This window comes from Syngnathus scovelli, unplaced genomic scaffold (genome assembly GCF_024217435.2).
Source record: "Syngnathus scovelli strain Florida unplaced genomic scaffold, RoL_Ssco_1.2 HiC_scaffold_27, whole genome shotgun sequence".
NCBI lineage: Eukaryota > Metazoa > Chordata > Actinopteri > Syngnathiformes > Syngnathidae > Syngnathus > Syngnathus scovelli.
In genome coordinates this window covers 1,708,885-1,724,256 of record NW_026061362.1, presented here as the reverse complement: position 1 = coordinate 1,724,256, position 15,372 = coordinate 1,708,885, and the positions used below count along the sequence as shown (strand labels likewise).

At 54.7% G+C, this 15,372-nt stretch overlaps 4 non-coding genes and 4 pseudogenes across 4 annotated transcripts; all 8 read right to left on the bottom strand.

Moving 5' to 3' along the window:
• Positions 1-52: 52 nt before the first annotated feature.
• LOC125993201 (5S ribosomal RNA) lies at positions 53-171 on the bottom strand (annotated as a pseudogene).
• A 631-nt stretch (positions 172-802) lies between these two features.
• On the bottom strand, positions 803-921 carry LOC125993293 (5S ribosomal RNA). Its single transcript, XR_007490122.1, has one exon. It is a non-coding gene; the product is annotated as a 5S ribosomal RNA (ribosomal RNA).
• Positions 922-6,062: 5,141 nt separating this feature from the next.
• On the bottom strand, positions 6,063-6,181 carry LOC125993183 (5S ribosomal RNA). The gene has a single exon (XR_007490063.1). It is a non-coding gene; the product is annotated as a 5S ribosomal RNA (ribosomal RNA).
• Positions 6,182-7,024: 843 nt separating this feature from the next.
• LOC125993206 (5S ribosomal RNA) lies at positions 7,025-7,143 on the bottom strand (annotated as a pseudogene).
• Positions 7,144-8,014: 871 nt separating this feature from the next.
• Positions 8,015-8,133, bottom strand: LOC125993276 (5S ribosomal RNA). The gene has a single exon (XR_007490105.1). It is a non-coding gene; the product is annotated as a 5S ribosomal RNA (ribosomal RNA).
• Positions 8,134-10,904: 2,771 nt separating this feature from the next.
• Positions 10,905-11,023, bottom strand: LOC125993186 (5S ribosomal RNA; annotated as a pseudogene).
• An 842-nt stretch (positions 11,024-11,865) lies between these two features.
• Positions 11,866-11,984, bottom strand: LOC125993189 (5S ribosomal RNA; annotated as a pseudogene).
• Positions 11,985-12,859: 875 nt separating this feature from the next.
• LOC125993282 (5S ribosomal RNA) lies at positions 12,860-12,978 on the bottom strand. The gene has a single exon (XR_007490111.1). It is a non-coding gene; the product is annotated as a 5S ribosomal RNA (ribosomal RNA).
• Between the last annotated feature and the right edge of the window lie 2,394 nt (positions 12,979-15,372).

Sequence of the window (15,372 nt, the reverse complement as noted above, 5' to 3'; positions counted from 1 at the left end):
TCTTGGCTTAAACGATTGAAGTGCACATAAGAAAAAAAAAAAAAAAAAAAAAAGCTTACGGTAAATGGTATTCCCAGGCGGTGTCCCATCCAAGTACTTACCAGGCCCGACCCTGCTTAGCCTCCGAGATCGGACGAGATCGGGCGCTCTCAGGGTAGTATGGCCGTAAGCCGTGAGACCGCTCAGAATTTTTCATTTTATAGACACAATCGCCCCTGAAACCATGCCAAGCAGCGGCGGGACTTGATGGCTGTGGTAAAAGTTTCCTTTCACAATTGACGTGGGAAAAAAAAAAAAAAAAGGCTTTCAGCACCTGGTATTCCCGGACGGTCACCCTTCCCTTTTGTTTTTTTTTTTGTTTTTTTTACAACCAGGGCCGAAACAGGCTTTCTTCCAAGGCTTTTGGTGTTTTCTGGAAACATGGCTATCATGAAAAGTTATTGACAGCTTTTTATGCGGTAGCACGAATTTGCCGTTGCGACCTGCATTTTGCTGAATCAAAATAAATGCCTTGAAAAGTTTAAAAACACTTCATGGAAGTGTTGTGTTGGGTTCTTTTACAAGTCAAGCCTGCTGCTTTGAGTTCACAGGGAGCCATGCTCACTGTACATAGTCTGCTCTCTAGCGGTAAAAAATTTAACTACAATGCTGTGGATGTCACCACATAATATAGCTTTCAAACTCGTGTTATAGTTTCAATGTCGGAGTTTAAATTAGGCTTGCTGTTTCCGGATGCCATTCGTGATGGGTGTTGTAAAAAATAGCTTCTTAAACGATTGAAGTGCACATAAGAAAAAGAAAAAGCTTACAGCACCTGGTATTCCCAGGCGGTCTCCCATCCAAGTACTAACCAGGCCCGACCCTGCTTAGCTTCCGAGATCGGACGAGATCGGGCGTTCTCAGGGTAGTATGGCCGTAAGCCGTGAGGTTAACCAACATTTTGCATTTTATAGACACAATCGCCCCTGAAACTAGCGAGCGAGCCAATGAAGCCTTCAAAACTGCTTCGGCACATGGAGACCAAGCATCCTGCATTAAAAGACAAACCTTAACCACTTCGGGTTTCATTGTCTCCGATTACGCCTGGATGGGACCGGCTCGTTTCTGAGAAACAAGCTCGGTGCTCCCAATAATTCAACGTAATGGTGACTTTTATTTTTATGTGGTTTATATTTGTTTTTATGCCAGTCGTATCATTTTATTTAATCGTATTTACCGTATTTGCCGGTGTACAGGTCGACTCGGTGTATAAGTCGACCCCCTAAAATTCGACGGAAATTTACGATTTTATGATATATCCTGTCAGGAATGAGTTGAGCCAGGGCGACCAAATGCAGCTTGAACCAGGATTTATTGCAGGGAAAAGGAGTTGGAAGGGAGGCAGGTGGGGAACGAACGACACAGACGGGAGGAAGGCTCACGGCCAGCAAAACAGACAGACTGACCGACATGAAGTCCCCTTGGACAAGATTAAAATTCTGACCGTGAGCCTTCAGACAGACCGAGGGAAAACCAGATGACACGAACAGGAACACTGGGCACGAACAGGAATGGACACAACAGTAGACACCGACAGGGAGAAACACACGGGCAGGGCTTAAATACACAGGGTAACAAGAGGAAGCAGGTGACAGACATTACGGTAACGAAAGGGGTGTGGCTGAGCGAAGTGGCACGGGCGTGACATATCCTTTGTATAAGTCGAGCTCAATTGTTGCATTATATTAAACTTCAAAATTCAATATGCGAAATTTATTGACGAAATGTGTTCAAATTCTGGGAGGCCGTGCGCATGCTGCTGTTTATAAGCACCGCGGAGGAGATCGCGGCCGGCGAGCTCGCGCACGCCGCCCGGCATCAACGGGAGGCCGGAAATAGCTCCAAGCCGAGCGGATCGGCACTTTATAAGCACCGCGGAGGAGATCGCGGCGCCTCATTCGACTTCCAGCGGCCGGCGAGCTCGCGCACCCGCCCGGCACATCCGGGAGGCCGTGCGCACGAGCCAAGTGGCCGAAAATAGCCCCCGCCGAGCGGATCGGCTGTTTATAAGCACCGCGGAGGTGGTCGCGGCGCCTCATTCGACTTCCAGCGGCCGGCGAGCTCGCGCACCCGCCCGGCACATCCGGGAGGCCGTGCGCACGAGCCAAGTGGCCGAAAATAGCCCCCGCCGAGCGGATCGGCTGTTTATAAGCACCGCGGAGGTGGTCGCGGCGCCTCATTCGACTTCCAGCGGCCGGCGAGCTCGCGCACCCGCCCGGCACATCCGGGAGGCCGTGCGCACGAGCCAAGTGGCCGAAAATAGCCCCCGCCGAGCGGATCGGCTGTTTATAAGCACCGCGGAGGTGGTCGCGGCGCCTCATTCGACTTCCAGCGGCCGGCGAGCTCGCGCACCCGCCCGGCACATCCGGGAGGCCGTGCGCACGAGCCAAGTGGCCGAAAATAGCCCCCGCCGAGCGGATCGGCTGTTTATAAGCACCGCGGAGGTGGTCGCGACGCCTCATTCGACTTCCAGCGGCCGGCGAGCTCGCGCACCCGCCCGGCACATCCGGGAGGCCGTGCGCACGAGCCAAGTGGCCGAAAATAGCCCCCGCCGAGCGGATCGGCTGTTTATAAGCACCGCGGAGGTGGTCGCGGCGCCTCATTCGACTTCCAGCGGCCGGCGAGCTCGCGCACCCGCCCGGCACATCCGGGAGGCCGTGCGCACGAGCCAAGTGGCCGAAAATAGCCCCCGCCGAGCGGATCGGCTGTTTATAAGCACCGCGGAGGTGGTCGCGGCGCCTCATTCGACTTCCAGCGGCCGGCGAGCTCGCGCACCCGCCCGGCACATCCGGGAGGCCGTGCGCACGAGCCAAGTGGCCGAAAATAGCCCCCGCCGAGCGGATCGGCTGTTTATAAGCAGCGCGGAGGTGGTCGCGGCGCCTCATTCGACTTCCAGCGGCCAGCGAGCTCGCGCACCCGCCCGGCACATCCGGGAGGCCGTGCGCACGAGCCAAGTGGCCGAAAATAGCCCCCGCCGAGCGGATCGGCTGTTTATAAGCACCGCGGAGGTGGTCGCGGCGCCTCATTCGACTTCCAGCGGCCGGCGAGCTCGCGCACCCGCCCGGCACATCCGGGAGGCCGTGCGCACGAGCCAAGTGGCCGAAAATAGCCCCCGCCGAGCGGATCGGCTGTTTATAAGCACCGCGGAGGTGGTCGCGGCGCCTCATTCGACTTCCAGCGGCCGGCGAGCTCGCGCACCCGCCCGGCACATCCGGGAGGCCGTGCGCACGAGCCAAGTGGCCGAAAATAGCCCCCGCCGAGCGGATCGGCTGTTTATAAGCACCGCGGAGGTGGTCGCGGCGCCTCATTCGACTTCCGGCGGCCGGCGAGCTCGCGCACCCGCCCGGCACATCCGGGAGGCCGTGCGCACGAGCCAAGTGGCCGAAAATAGCCCCCGCCGAGCGGATCGGCTGTTTATAAGCACCGCGGAGGTGGTCGCGGCGCCTCATTCGACTTCCGGCGGGCGGCGAGCTCGCGCACCCGCCCGGCACATCCGGGAGGCCGTGCGCACGAGCCAAGTGGCCGAAAATAGCCCCCGCCGAGCGGATCGGCCGTTTATAAGCACCGCGGAGGTGGTCGCGGCGCCTCATTCGACTTCCAGCGGCCGGCGAGCTCGCGCACCCGCCCGGCACATCCGGGAGGCCGTGCGCACGAGCCAAGTGGCCGAAAATAGCCCCCGCCGAGCGGATCGGCTGTTTATAAGCACCGCGGAGGTGGTCGCGGCGCCTCATTCGACTTCCAGCGGCCGGCGAGCTCGCGCACCCGCCCGGCACATCCGGGAGGCCGTGCGCACGAGCCAAGTGGCCGAAAATAGCCCCCGCCGAGCGGATCGGCTGTTTATAAGCACCGCGGAGGTGGTCGCGGCGCCTCATTCGACTTCAAGCGGCCGGCGAGCTCGCGCACCCGCCCGGCACATCCGGGAGGCCGTGCGCACGAGCCAAGTGGCCGAAAATAGCCCCCGCCGAGCGGATCGGCTGTTTATAAGCACCGCGGAGGTGGTCGCGGCGCCTCATTCGACTTCCAGCGGCCGGCGAGCTCGCGCACCCGCCCGGCACATCCGGGAGGCCGTGCGCACGAGCCAAGTGGCCGAAAATAGCCCCCGCCAAGCGGATCGGGTGTTTATAAGCACCGCGGAGGTGGTCGCGGCCCCTCATTCGACTTCCAGCGGCCGGCGAGATCGCGCACCCGCCCGGCACATCCGGGAGGCCGTGCGCACGAGCCAAGTGGCCGAAAATAGCCCCCGCCGAGCGAATCGGCTGTTTATAAGCACCGCGGAGGTGGTCGCGGCGCCTCATTCGACTTCCAGCGGCCGGCGAGCTCGCGCACCCGCCCGGCACATCCGGGAGGCCGTGCGCACGAGCCAAGTGGCCGAAAATAGCCCCCGCCGAGCGGATCGGCTGTTTATAAGCACCGCGGTGGTGGTCGCGGCGCCTCATTCGACTTCCAGCGGCCGGCGAGCTCGCGCACCCGCCCGGCACATCCGGGAGGCCGTGCGCACGAGCCAAGTGGCCGAAAATAGCCCCCGCCGAGCGGATCGGCTGTTTATAAGCACCGCGGAGGTGGTCGCGGCGCCTCATTCGACTTCCGGCGGCCGGCGAGCTCGCGCGCCCGCCCGGCACATCCGGGAGGCCGTGCGCACGAGCCAAGTGGCCGAAAATAGCCCCCGCCGAGCGGATCGGCTGTTTATAAGCACCGCGGAGGTGGTCGCGGCGCCTCATTCGACTTCCGGCGGGCGGCGAGCTCGCGCACCCGCCCGGCACATCCGGGAGGCCGTGCGCACGAGCCAAGTGGCCGAAAATAGCCCCCGCCGAGCGGATCGGCTGTTTATAAGCACCGCGGAGGTGGTCGCGGCGCCTCATTCGACTTACAGCGGTCGGCGAGCTCGCGCACCCGCCCGGCACATCCGGGAGGCCGTGCGCACGAGCCAAGTGGCCGAAAATAGCCCCCGCCGAGCGGATCGGCTGTTTATAAGCACCGCGGAGGTGGTCGCGGCGCCTCATTCGACTTCCAGCGGCCGGCGAGCTCGCGCACCCGCCCGGCACATCCGGGAGGCCGTGCGCACGAGCCAAGTGGCCGAAAATAGCCCCCGCCGAGCGGATCGGCTGTTTATAAGCACCGCGGAGGTGGTCGCGGCGCCTCATTCGACTTCCAGCGGCCGGCGAGCTCGCGCACCCGCCCGGCACATCCGGGAGGCCGTGCGCACGAGCCAAGTGGCCGAAAATAGCCCCCGCCGAGCGGATCGGCGGTTTATAAGCACCGCGGAGGTGGTCGCGGCGCCTCATTCGACTTCCAACGGGCTGCGCACTCGCGCACGCCGCCCGGTTCAAATTTTCTAAGTGCAACGCACAATGAGATGCATGAGAAACGGCCTTGGTTACCATCACATTTGAAGCGATGAATACGAAGTTAAATTTTATGACTCGGTGTATAAGTCGAGGTCGATTTTTTTCGGTCGATTTTGGATCGAAAAAGGTCGACCAATACACCGGCAAATACGGTATATATACTTATTATAAATGTAGTATTTATTTATATTGATTTATTGTTTATTTATATATATAAAGGCAGGTCCGCAAAAATATTTCTGACGCGTAGCCGGTCCGTGGCGCAAGAAAGGTTGGGGACCACTAGTCTAAAAGAATCTGGCCGTAACTGGAATAGGGTTCTACGCGAATGCCCAACGGAAAAGTGAAGTGCACAAAACCTGCATTTGGCTGTATCAAAATAAATGTCATGAAAAAGGTAAAAACACTACATGGAAGCGCAATGTGTTGTGCTGGGTTCTTTTACAAGTAAAGACTGCTGCTTTGAGTTCACAGGGAGCCATGCTCTTTATTCACTGTACATAGAGGTTTTGAACTCGTGTTGTAGTTTCAGTGTCGGAGTTCAAACTAGGCTTGCAGTTTCCGAATGCCATTCGTGATGGGTGTTGTAAAAAGGTCTTGGCTTAAACGATTGAAGTGCACATAAGAAAAAAAAAAAAAAAAAAAAAAGAGCTTGAAGTGCACATAAGAAAAAGAAAAAGCTTACAGCACCTGGTATTCCCAGGCAGTCTCCCATCCAAGTACTAACCAGGCCACACCCTGCTTAGCTTCCGAGATAAGACGAGATCAGGCGTTCTCAGGGTAGTATGGCCGTAAGCCGTGAGGTGACCCAACATTTTGCATTTTATAGACACAATCGCCCCTGAAACTAGCGAGCAAGCCAATGAAGCCTTCAAAACTGCTTCGGCACATGGAGACCAAGCATCCTGCATTAAAAGACAAACCTTAACCACTTCGGGTTTCATTGTCTCCGATTACGCCTGGATGGGACCGGCTCGTTTCTGAGAAACAAGCTCGGTGCTCCCAATAATTCAACGTAATGGTGACTTTTATTTTTATGTGGTTTATATTTGTTTTTATGCCAGTCGTATCATTTTATTTAATCCTATTTATATATATTTATTATAAATGTAGTATTTATTTATATAGATTTATTGTTTATTTATATATATAAAGGCAGGTCCGCAAAAATATTTCTGACGCGTAGCCGGTCCGTGGCGCAAGAAAGTTTGGGGACCACTAGTCTAAAAGAATCTGGCCGTAACTGGAATAGGGTTCTACGCGAATGCCCAACGGAAAAGTGAAGTGCACAAAACCTGCATTTGGCTGTATCAAAATAAATGTCATGAAAAAGGTAAAAACACTACATGGAAGCGCAATGTGTTGTGCTGGGTTCTTTTACAAGTAAAGACTGCTGCTTTGAGTTCACAGGGAGCCATGCTCTTTATTCACTGTACATAGTCTGTCCTCTAGCGGTAATAACGTGAACTGCAATGCTATGGCTGTCGCCACACAATGTAGGTTTTAAACTCGTGTTGTAGTTTCAGTGTCGGAGTTCAAACTAGGCTTGCAGTTTCCGAATGCCATTCGTGATGGGTGCTGTAAAAAGTTCTTGACTTAAACGATTGAAGTGCACATAAGAAAAAAAAAAAAAAAAAAAAAGCTTACGGTAACTGGTATTCCCAGGCGGTCTCCCATCCAAGTACTAACCAGGCCCGACCCTGCTTAGCCTCCGAGGTCGGACGAGAGCGGGCGCTCTCAGGGTAGTATTGCCGTAAGCCGTGAGACCGCTCAGAATTTTTCATTTTATAGACACAATCGCCCCTGAAACCATGCCAAGCAGCGGCGGGACTTGATGGCTGTGGTAAAAGTTTCCTTTCACAATTGACGTGGGGAAAAAAAAAAAAAAAAGGCTTTCAGCACCTGGTATTCCCGGACGGTCACCCTTCCCTTTTGTTTTTTTTTTGTTTTTTTTACAACCAGGGCCGAAACAGGCTTTCTTCAAAGGCTTTTGGTGTTTTCTGGAAACATGGCTATCATGAAAAGTTATTGACAGCTTTTTATGCGGTAGCACGAATTTGCCGTTGCGACCTGCATTTTGCTGAATCAAAATAAATGCCTTGAAAAGTTTAAAAACACTTCATGGAAGTCACTTCACTGGTTTCTTTTATATCAAACAAATTGTTTTAGGTTATTCACCTGACATGTTTCGGCGGTTTCTTCCGATTTCATCAGAGTGTCACAGATGTGATGGTGACGCGTCTTTATCAGCTGATGGATCAACATGTCAGGTGAATAACCTAAAACAATTTGTTTGATATAAAAGAAACCAGTGAAGTGATTAAATAAGGAAAAACAAAATGAACTTAGTACAATTACTTCATGGAAGTGTTGTGTTGGGTTCTTTTACAAGTCAAGCCTGCTGCTTTGAGTTCACAGGGAGCCATGCTCACTGTACATAGTCTGCTCTCTAGCGGTAAAAAATTTAACTACAATGCTGTGGATGTCACCACATAATATAGCTTTCAAACTCGTGTTATAGTTTCAATGTCGGAGTTTAAATTAGGCTTGCTGTTTCCGGATGCCATTCGTGATGGGTGTTGTAAAAAATAGCTTCTTAAACGATTGAAGTGCACATAAGAAAAAGAAAAAGCTTACAGCACCTGGTATTCCCAGGCGGTCTCCCATCCAAGTACTAACCAGGCCCGACCCTGCTTAGCTTCCGAGATTGGACGAGATCGGGCGTTCTCAGGGTAGTATGGCCGTAAGCCGTGAGGTGACCCAACATTTTGCATTTTATAGACACAATCGCCCCTGAAACTAGCGAGCGAGCCAATGAAGCCTTCAAAACTGCTTCGGCACATGGAGACCAAGCATCCTGCATTAAAAGACAAACCTTAACCACTTCGGGTTTCATTGTCTCCGATTACGCCTGGATGGGACCGGCTCGTTTCTGAGAAACAAGCTCGGTGCTCCCAATAATTCAACGTAATGGTGACTTTTATTTTTATGTGGTTTATATTTGTTTTTATGCCAGTCGTATCATTTTATTTAATCGTATTTACCGTATTTGCCGGTGTACAGGTCGACTCGGTGTATAAGTCGACCCCCTAAAATTCGACGGAAATTTACGATTTTATGATATATCCTTTGTATAAGTCGAGCTCAATTGTTGCATTATATTAAACTTCAAAATTCAATATGCGAAATTTATTGACGAAATGTGTTCAAATTCTGGGAGGCCGTGCGCATGCTGCTGTTTATAAGCACCGCGGAGGAGATCGCGGCCGGCGAGCTCGCGCACGCCGCCCGGCACCAACGGGAGGCCGGAAATAGCTCCAAGCCGAGCGGATCGGCACTTTATAAGCACCGCGGAGGAGATCGCGGCGCCTCATTGGACTTCCAGCGGCCGGCGAGCTCGCGCACCCGCCCGGCACATCCGGGAGGCCGTGCGCACGAGCCAAGTGGCCGAAAATAGCCCCCGCCGAGCGGATCGGCTGTTTATAAGCACCGCGGAGGTGGTCGCGGCGCCTCATTCGACTTCCAGCGGCCGGCGAGCTCGCGCACCCGCCCGGCACATCCGGGAGGCCGTGCGCACGAGCCAAGTGGCCGAAAATAGCCCCCGCCGAGCGGATCGGCTGTTTATAAGCACCGCGGAGGTGGTCGGGCGCCTCATTCGACTTCCAGCGGCCGGCGAGCTCGCGCACCCGCCCGGCACATCCGGGAGGCCGTGCGCACGAGCCAAGTGGCCGAAAATAGCCCCTGCCGAGCGGATCGGCTGTTTATAAGCACCGCGGAGGTGGTCGCGGCGCCTCATTCGACTTCCAGCGGCCGGCGAGCTCGCGCACCCGCCCGGCACATCCGGGAGGCCGTGCGCACGAGCCAAGTGCCGAAAATAGCCCCCGCCGAGCGGATCGGTTGTTTATAAGCACCGCGGAGGTAGTCGCGGCGCCTCATTCGACTTCCAGCGGCCGGCGAGCTCGCGCACCCGCCCGGCACATCCGAGAGGCCGTGCGCACGAGCCAAGTGGCCGAAAATAGCCCCCGCCGAGCGGATCGGCTGTTTATAAGCACCGCGGAGGTGGTCGCGGCGCCTCATTCGACTTCCAACGGCCGGCGAGCTCGCGCACCCGCCCGGCACATCCGGGAGGCCGTGCGCACGAGCCAAGTGGCCGAAAATAGCCCCCGCCGAGCGGATCGGCTGTTTATAAGCACCGCGGAGGTGGTCGCGGCGCCTCATTCGACTTCCAGCGGCCGGCGAGCTCGCGCACCCGCCCGGCACATCCGGGAGGCCGTGCGCACGAGCCAAGTGGCCGAAAATAGCCCCCGCCGAGCGGATCGGCTGTTTATAAGCACCGCGGAGGTGGTCGCGGCGCCTCATTCGACTTCCAGCGGCCGGCGAGCTCGCGCACCCGCCCGGCACATCCGGGAGGCCGTGCGCACGAGTCAAGTGGCCGAAAATAGCCCCCGCCGAGCGGATCGGCTGTTTATAAGCACCGCGGAGGTGGTCGCGGCGCCTCATTCGACTTCCAGCGGCCGGCGAGCTCGCGCACCCGCCCGGCACATCCGGGAGGCCGTGCGCACGAGCCAAGTGGCCGAAAATAGCCCCCGCCGAGCGGATCGGCTGTTTATAAGCACCGCGGAGGTGGTCGCGGCGCCTCATTCGACTTCCGGCGGGCGGCGAGCTCGCGCACCCGCCCGGCACATCCGGGAGGCCGTGCGCACGAGCCAAGTGGCCGAAAATAGCCCCCGCCGAGCGGATCGGCTGTTTATAAGCACCGCGGAGGTGGTCGCGGCGCCTCATTCAACTTCCAGCGGGCCGCGCACTCGCGCACGCCGCCCGGTTCAAATTTTCTAAGTGCAACGCACAATGAGATGCATGAGAAACGGCCTTGGTTACCATCACATTTGAAGCGATGAATACGAAGTTAAATTTTATGACTCGGTGTATAAGTCGAGGTCGATTTTTTTCGGTCGATTTTGGATCGAAAAAGGTCGACCAATACACCGGCAAATACGGTATATATACTTATTATAAATGTAGTATTTATTTATATTGATTTATTGTTTATTTATATATATAAAGGCAGGTCCGCAAAAATATTTCTGACGCGTAGCCGGTCCGTGGCGCAAGAAAGGTTGGGGACCACTAGTCTAAAAGAATCTGGCCGTAACTGGAATAGGGTTCTACGCGAATGCCCAACGGAAAAGTGAAGTGCACAAAACCTGCATTTGGCTGTATCAAAATAAATGTCATGAAAAAGTTAAAAACACTACATGGAAGCGCAATGTGTTGTGCTGGGTTCTTTTACAAGTAAAGACTGCTGCTTTGAGTTCACAGGGAGCCATGCTCTTTATTCACTGTACATAGAGGTTTTGAACTCGTGTTGTAGTTTCAGTGTCGGAGTTCAAACTAGGCTTGCAGTTTCCGAATGCCATGCGTGATGGGTGTTGTAAAAAGGTCTTGGCTTAAACGATTGAAGTGCACATAAGAAAAAAAAAAAAAAAAAAAGAGCTTGAAGTGCACATAAGAAAAAGAAAAAGCTTACAGCACCTGGTATTCCCAGGCAGTCTCCCATCCAAGTACTAACCAGGCCCGACCCTGCTTAGCTTCCGAGATAAGACGAGATCAGGCGTTCTCAGGGTAGTATGGCCGTAAGGCGTGAGGTGACCCAACATTTTGCATTTTATAGACACAATCGCCCCTGAAACTAGCGAGCAAGCCAATGAAGCCTTCAAAACTGCTTCGGCACATGGAGACCAAGCATCCTGCATTAAAAGACAAACCTTAACCACTTCGGGTTTCATTGTCTCCGATTACGCCTGGATGGGACCGGCTCGTTTCTGAGAAACAAGCTCGGTGCTCCCAATAATTCAACGTAATGGTGACTTTTATTTTTATGTGGTTTATATTTGTTTTTATGCCAGTCGTATCATTTTATTTAATCCTATTTATATATATTTATTATAAATGTAGTATTTATTTATATAGATTTATTGTTTATTTATATATATAAAGGCAGGTCCGCAAAAATATTTCTGACGCGTAGCCGGTCCGTGGCGCAAGAAAGTTTGGGGACCACTAGTCTAAAAGAATCTGGCCGTAACTGGAATAGGGTTCTACGCGAATGCCCAACGGAAAAGTGAAGTGCACAAAACCTGCATTTGGCTGTATCAAAATAAATGTCATGAAAAAGGTAAAAACACTACATGGAAGCGCAATGTGTTGTGCTGGGTTCTTTTACAAGTAAAGACTGCTGCTTTGAGTTCACAGGGAGCCATGCTCTTTATTCACTGTACATAGTCTGTCCTCTAGCGGTAAAAACGTGAACTGCAATGCTATGGCTGTCGCCACACAATGTAGGTTTTAAACTCGTGTTGTAGTTTCAGTGTCGGAGTTCAAACTAGGCTTGCAGTTTCCGAATGCCATTCGTGATGGGTGCTGTAAAAAGTTCTTTGCTTAAACGATTGAAGTGCACATAAGAAAAAAAAAAAAAAAAAAAAGCTTACGGTAACTGGTATTCCCAGGCGGTCTCCCATCCAAGTACTAACCAGGCCCGACCCTGCTTAGCCTCCGAGATCGGACGAGAGCGGGCGCTCTCAGGGTAGTATTGCCGTAAGCCGTGAAACCGCTCAGAATTTTTCATTTTATAGACACAATCGCCCCTGAAACCATGCCAAGCAGCGGCGGGACTTGATGGCTGTGGTAAAAGTTTCCTTTCACAATTGACGTGGGAAAAAAAAAAAAAAAAAGGCTTTCAGCACCTGGTATTTCCGGACGGTCACCCTTCCCTTTTGTTTTTTTTTTTTTTGTTTTTTTTACAACCAGGGCCGAAACAGGCTTTCTTCCAAGGCTTTTGGTGTTTTCTAGAAACATGGCTATCATGAAAAGTTATTGACAGCTTTTTATGCGGTAGCACGAATTTGCCGTTGCGACCTGCATTTTGCTGAATCAAAATAAATGCCTTGAAAAGTTTAAAAACACTTCATGGAAGTCACTTCACTGGTTTCTTTTATATCAAACAAATTGTTTTAGGTTATTCACCTGACATGTTTCGGCGGTTTCTTCCGCCTTCATCAGAGTGTCACAGATGTGATGGTGACGCGTCTTTATCAGCTGATGGATCAACATGTCAGGTGAATAACCTAAAACAATTTGTTTGATATAAAAGAAACCAGTGAAGTGATTAAATAAGGAAAAACAGAATGAACTTAGTACAATTACTTCATGGAAGTGTTGTGTTGGGTTCTTTTACAAGTCAAGCCTGCTGCTTTGAGTTCACAGGGAGCCATGCTCACTGTACATAGTCTGCTCTCTAGCGGTAAAAAATTTAACTACAATGCTGTGGATGTCACCACATAATATAGCTTTCAAACTCGTGTTATAGTTTCAATGTCGGAGTTTAAATTAGGCTTGCTGTTTCCGGATGCCATTCGTGATGGGTGTTGTAAAAAATAGCTTCTTAAACGATTGAAGTGCACATAAGAAAAAGAAAAAGCTTACAGCACCTGGTATTCCCAGGCGGTCTCCCATCCAAGTACTAACCAGGCCCGACCCTGCTTAGCTTCCGAGATCGGACGAGATCGGGCGTTCTCAGGGTAGTATGGCCGTAAGCCGTGAGGTGACCCAACATTTTGCATTTTATAGACACAATCGCCCCTGAAACGAGCGAGCCAATGAAGCCTTCAAAACTGCTTCGGCACATGGAGACCAAGCATCCTGCATTAAAAGACAAACCTTAACCACTTCGGGTTTCATTGTCTCCGATTACGCCTGGATGGGACCGGCTCGTTTCTGAGAAACAAGCTCGGTGCTCCCAATAATTCAACGTAATGGTGACTTTTATTTTTATGTGGTTTATATTTGTTTTTATGCCAGTCGTATCATTTTATTTAATCGTATTTACCGTATTTGCCGGTGTACAGGTCGACTCGGTGTATAAGTCGACCCCCTAAAATTCGACGGAAATTTACGATTTTATGATATATCCTTTGTATAAGTCGAGCTCAATTGTTGCATTATATTAAACTTCAAAATTCAATATGCGAAATTTATTGACGAAATGTGTTCAAATTCTGGGAGGCCGTGCGCATGCTGCTGTTTATAAGCACCGCGGAGGAGATCGCGGCCGGCGAGCTCGCGCACGCCGCCCGGCACCAACGGGAGGCCGGAAATAGCTCCAAGCCGAGCGGATCGGCACTTTATAAGCACCGCGGAGGAGATCGCGGCGCCTCATTCGACTTCCAGCGGCCGGCGAGCTCGCGCACCCGCCCGGCACATCCGGGAGGCCGTGCGCACGAGCCAAGTGGCCGAAAATAGCCCCCGCCGAGCGGATCGGCTGTTTATAAGCACCGCGGAGGTGGTCGCGGCGCCTCATTCGACTTCCAGCGGCCGGCGAGCTCGCGCACCCGCCCGGCACATCCGGGAGGCCGTGCGCACGAGCCAAGTGGCCGAAAATAGCCCCCGCCGAGCGGATCGGCTGTTTATAAGCACCGCGGAGGTGGTCGCGGCGCCTCATTCGACTTCCAGCGGCCGGCGAGCTCGCGCACCCGCCCGGCACATCCGGGAGGCCGTGCGCACGAGCCAAGTGGCCGAAAATAGCCCCCGCCGAGCGGATCGGCTGTTTATAAGCACCGCGGAGGTGGTCGCGGCGCCTCATTCGACTTCCAGCGGCCGGCGAGCTCGCGCACCCGCCCGGCACATCCGGGAGGCCGTGCGCACGAGCCAAGTGGCCGAAAATAGCCCCCGCCGAGCGGATCGGCTGTTTATAAGCACCGCGGAGGTGGTCGCGACGCCTCATTCGACTTCCAGCGGCCGGCGAGCTCGCGCACCCGCCCGGCACATCCGGGAGGCCGTGCGCACGAGCCAAGTGACCGAAAATAGCCCCCGCCGAGCGGATCGGCTGTTTATAAGCACCGCGGAGGTGGTCGCGGCGCCTCATTCGACTTCCAGCGGCCGGCGAGCTCGCGCACCCGCCCGGCACATCCGGGAGGCCGTGCGCACGAGCCAAGTGGCCGAAAATAGCCCCCGCCGAGCGGATCGGCTGTTTATAAGCACCGCGGAGGTGGTCGCGGCGCCTCATTCGACTTCCAGCGGCCGGCGAGATCGCGCACCCGCCCGGCACATCCGGGAGGCCGTGCGCACGAGCCAAGTGGCCGAAAATAGCCCCCGCCGAGCGGATCGGCTGTTTATAAGCACCGCGGAGGTGGTCGCGGCGCCTCATTCGACTTCCAGCGGCCGGCGAGCTCGCGCACCCGCCCGGCACATCCGGGAGGCCGTGCGCACGAGCCAAGTGGCCGAAAATAGCCCCCGCCGAGCGGATCGGCTGTTTATAAGCACCGCGGAGGTGGTCGCGGCGCCTCATTCGACTTCCGGCGAGCTCGCGCACCCGCCCGGCACATCCGGGAGGCCGTGCGCACGAGCCAAGTGGCCGAAAATAGCCCCCGCCGAGCGGATCGGCTGTTTATAAGCACCGCGGAGGTGGTCGCGGCGCCTCATTCGACTTCCAGCGGCCGGCGAGCTCGCGCACCCGCCCGGCACATCCGGGAGGCCGTGCGCACGAGCCAAGTGGCCGAAAATAGCCCCCGCCGAGCGGATCGGCTGTTTATAAGCACCGCGGAGGTGGTCGCGGCGCCTCATTCGACTTACAGCGGTCGGCGAGCTCGCGCACCCGCCCGGCACATCCGGGAGGCCGTGCGCACGAGCCAAGTGGCCGAAAATAGCCCCCGCCGAGCGGATCGGCTGTTTATAAGCACCGCGGAGGTGGTCGCGGCGCCTCATTCGACTTCCAGCGGCCGGCGAGCTCGCGCACCCGCCCGGCACATCCGGGAGGCCGTGCGCACGAGCCAAGTGGCCGAAAATAGCCCCCGCCGAGCAGATCGGCTGTTTATACGCACCGCGGAGGTGGTCGCGGCGCCTCATTCGACTTCCAGCGGCCGGCGAGCTCGCGCACCCGCCCGGCACATCCGGGAGGCCGTGCGCACGAGCCAAGTGGCCGAAAATAGCCCCC